General features: G+C 39.8%; 1 pseudogene; it reads right to left on the bottom strand.

The window, feature by feature from the left end:
* Positions 1–1,261: 1,261 nt before the first annotated feature.
* On the bottom strand, positions 1,262–4,372 carry LOC123159257 (protein FAR1-RELATED SEQUENCE 5-like; annotated as a pseudogene).
* Positions 4,373–4,637: the final 265 nt, after the last annotated feature.

Below are 4,637 nucleotides of genomic sequence, written 5' to 3'. Positions count from 1 at the left end.
AAGGGCCAGGTCTTGGAGTTGCCTGCGATGGGGGCAGCCATGGTGGAGCTCGGGTCGGGATAGTGGAGGTGGTGGTGGCTGTTGTGCCGCCACTGAAGACCACGGGCGGTGGCAGGGCAGAGGCCGCGGCGAGCGACGAGGGCGGCCGCCATCCAGCGGGTCTTCACGGGCCCGACACCGGCCATTCGGCTGCCGACCTAGCCTACTAGCGCCATGGTCAGTACGGCAACTCACCCTCGCTCCCTTCCATCCTCCTCTCTACTGTTTTGTGCAGAATACAGATGTCTCCTCTGGTTTCTTTTCCCTTCAGTTCACATCCGAGCAAGTCAACAGCTAGCTAGTACTCCCTCTGTAAACTAATATAAGAGCGTTTAGATCACTATTTTAGTTATCTAAACGCTCTTATATTAGTTTACGGAGGGAGTACCAATTAAGCACACATGCACATCGGGGCCTTGCAAATTAATTTGTTCCATAAAGTGATTCGTTAAAAGCTCAAATTATGTGAGTGCAAAATTATAGACCGAAATTAGTTTCTAAATGTCCTGGATACCTAGTTAGCTCAGTTTTAGTTGATAATTCCTTTCTATCACTGTTTTGCTGCGTAACGAAGGTGCTCAATTTTATATATTTTTAAAGATGTTTAATTTTTGAGGCAACAAAATACATAGTTCAAACACAGTGGATTCGGACATGGGAATATCTTGCATTGCACAAAATGCTGATGGTGTCGTTTACTGGTTGAAAATAAACTGAAAGTTAATTAGCTACTGATGGTGATATTTGCATACAAGATGATGCCAGAAAGAGGTTCAACTAAGTGAACAAACTACTCCTTAGATCGATGCATGCAAAGTCGTATGGTTTGGCTCATCCTCATCCAGGTGACAGTGGCGCTCCATTACCATAGTGATCGACTAATGGTCTGTTTGTCAGGTTAGACAAACTAATCTATGATGTTGGTAATAGTACAGTTTGTACCTGATGCTAACCAAGCCTATTCAATACAAGACAAATAAGACTATTTTTATATTTATCACAGTCACAAATTGCTTATTCAGTTAATTGCTGATTGATATAGATAGTCTCCTTCAATCCATGGTCGTATACTCATAGGTTCTAATAGAATTGCACAGAAGTACATGAAATAAAAATCTATAACATTGATTAAGCTGGCTTTTGTTGTTGGGAGAATGGTAGATTTTGTCCTGGGATCATCACCGGGGTAGAGGTACCACGGTAGGATTTTGTTGCTGGAGAAATGATAGATTCTGTCCGGGCATCATCATAGGGGTAGAAGTACCACTGGTAGGAGTCTGCTATTGAAAGAATGATAGATTCTGTCCTGGCATCATCGTAGGGCTACAGGTACCAATGGTAGGATTCTGTTGTTGGAAGAATGGTAGATTCTGTCCTGCCATTATCATAGGGGTAGAAGTACCACTGGTAGGAGTCTGTTGTTGGAAGAATAATATATTTTGTCCTGGCATCATCGTAGGGGTCGACAGACCAATGGATTGTTGCAGACTTGAGTTGTAATGTGCTAAATAGGGGTAAGCATGACTTGGCAGAGCTCCCAGTTGAACCTACGCAGATAAATAGCAAAGCTTAGGTCACAGGTGATTGAAAATGGGAAATAGTTTAATAATTAAACTTCTTATACCATTTGGGTTGGATTGTACTGTGGTAAATACCCAGGCATTTGGTTTGTCAAAGGTATTTCAGGTCCTTCTTGTAAAGAATTGACTGTCTTCTTTTTCTTCTTTGTTTTTGCTTTCTCCAAGCCATCAGTGGGTCTTGCTGATCCTGGTACAATATTTTCTCTGAATTGACCCTATGAAGATTAACAACAAAACTTAGTGTGGTTCAAGTTTAAAAAGGAGATAAAGTCAAAAAGCTTTGACTTCTTATACCATTAAGATTGGGTTATACGTAGGCATTTGATTTGTGAAAGGCATTTCAGGTTGTAGTCGTAAAGAATCATCTATCTTCTTTTTCTTCGTTGTTTTTGCTTTCTCCAAGCCACCAACGGGTCTCGCTGATCCTCGTACAGTCTTCTCCTTGACCTTTATACCTCTTGGCATGTGAAGCCCCTCGTTATGCTTTGAAACTCTAGTAGAGTCGATGTTCGGACCTGCAACCATATAGTTAAATGTAAGTCTTTGAATATACTCTATGCAACTAGTAGTATAGTATATAACTATATACCTTGCGAAACAGAGGAGTCACCCAAATCTGGATTTGGGTCTGGATCAACTCTAATTTTCAAGCTTTGCTCCACATCTCGTGCTAGCTGCTCTGCACATTTAGCAGCCATATCATATGTTTCATCGGACTCTGCGGCGCGAGCAGCTATATGGATAAACATTCTGCACAAGTCCTTGTAAAAGTTCGACATTCTTGCTTTTAGATCTTCATGCAGATTGCGATTGCTTGTTATCTCTAGCACTTTCGCATCAATTGTCCATCTTTTCAGTATATAGTGTTCAGGGATATGCTTGATATTATTAATATCAAGTATCTTTAAGCAATGAGAGCAGAGGATTCCAGCAAATTCAAACTTCTTGCAACTGCAATTGACCTTTTCTTCGTTTGGATAAAAACTGACAACATGCTCGCGCTGCGTTCCATGAAATTTTACTGTGTAAACCTTCTTCTCTTTATCACTTGAATCACAAAGAAATGTGTCATAGTTCAGGGTCCGAATTACTTGCTCCTGAAACATCTTGAATATTGCGGGAGTATATGTAGTTGCGGCTTGCCTTAACACATAGCTACCTTCTGCCTTCAGCTTGGGAGTAGTTTGTGACGCCTTGAAGTCACACTTCACCTCTACAAATCTTTTATCCGCAACCAGACGCCCAAAATGCTCAAAAAAAGTAAGCATGTCATATTTAATACTAATGTACCGCTTTAGTTCATTATTCATGCTTTCACTTCTTTGGGTAGTGCTCATGTGGGCTGAGAATGTATTTTTGCCATACACTAGTGCCCATTGCTCCCTTTTTTCAAACAGCCTTTGCAGCCACATATTGTCACGGAGTCCATACCTGTCTAGCATTCTATTCCATTCATTTATAAAGTCGTCTTCTTCCTCAATATCATAGATATAATGCTGGAAATCGGCATTGAACTTCTTATATTCTTCAACAACCCCAGCAAGGTGCTTGCAAGCATTTTGATTCATATGCCACACACAAAGTCTATGGTGAGACTGAGGAAGGACTTTACTGGTTGCCTTGGCCATTGCTGCATCTTCATCGGTCAGAATAGTCCTTGGATGTTTCCCAGACATAGCTGTTAGAAATGTTCTAAAAAGCCAACCAAAACTTTCAGCAGTTTCATCATAGAGAAGTGTAGCACCAAAGACCATGGTTTTCTTGTGATTATTCACCCCAACAATCAAACCAAAGGGACGCCCATCATCTAGTTTCCTATATGTGGTGTCAAAGCATATAACATCACCAAACATTGCATAGTCTGATATAATTTTCGAATCAGCTCAGAAAATATTAGTTATCAGATCATCCTCATCAACTTGAATTGAATAGAAAAAATTGGCATCTTCTTTTACCTTCTTCTCCATGTATTCTAACACCCCCCATGTGTCTCCTTTCTTTGCTTGCAGTGTTCTCTTAGAGTACAAACGATTTTTCATATCTTCGGGTGCAAACCCAAGATTTGGAAGTCCACATGCTTCTTTGGCCATAAGATCTATAGTTGCTTTATTTGAAATGCCCACAGACTTTGCGACTTCAGTGTTTGCTATTTGTTCTTCTGTGACTTTCCTTTGGGATCTTAAGTATAGGGCCATGTCTCCAGTAGCAAGAGGATGGTTATGTGCTGCCTCAAATTCGTACACATAATATAATCCATTTTTGAGACTTATCTTCATATGGGCTTGACAACCACATCGTGTTTCGGGCCTACTGTAACTGAAAGAATCCTCTCTGCTATCTTCAGCACGGAATCCTGTCAATTAAAGTAATTATCTTAGTGAAACCAAAAGTAATAGTAGTATAACCAAAACAAAATACAAGCAACCCATACCTTGACGGGAGCACGTAAATGTCCGTTGTTGTATTACAGTAGTATTCTTCACTTTATGGTGACTCCCTCTTCGGATGCTAAAACCAGTAGCTTTTGCATATTTGTTATAAAATGAGTAGGCCTCCTCTTCCGATAAAAATGTCATGTCAATCTTTGGTAACCTGTTGTCAGTACAATTTGTTGCAACATTTTCTTGCACATCCTGTATGAATTAGTATTCAATTTTGTTAATGCACATTTTCACATATGTTGTATTGTGCTTACCATGCGTAATTTGACTGGATTTATGAAACAAGGATTAAAAAAAGATTACCCATGTCATAACAGTATTATCAAACAATGTAGACTAATATTCACGGGCTGCTGTTTTATTAGAATATGCTGACTAGAGTATTAACTGAGTATTAAGCATCTATTTTGACATGTGCAGTTTCTTCATGTACCAGGCATAAGGCTAGTATAATTATAACCGATCCATAAGCTGTAGCATCCTATACGAAGCAAACACAGATGTTTTATGATCATGATCGACATTTTCAATTTTGTTTTCATCAGGAAGAATTAACAATCTACAATCATGAAGGCAT

This window comes from Triticum aestivum, chromosome 1D, assembly GCF_018294505.1.
Source record: "Triticum aestivum cultivar Chinese Spring chromosome 1D, IWGSC CS RefSeq v2.1, whole genome shotgun sequence".
Lineage (NCBI taxonomy): Eukaryota > Viridiplantae > Streptophyta > Magnoliopsida > Poales > Poaceae > Triticum > Triticum aestivum.
Note: the sequence above shows the minus strand (reverse complement) of the source record. Positions and strands in the feature narration are given on the sequence as shown.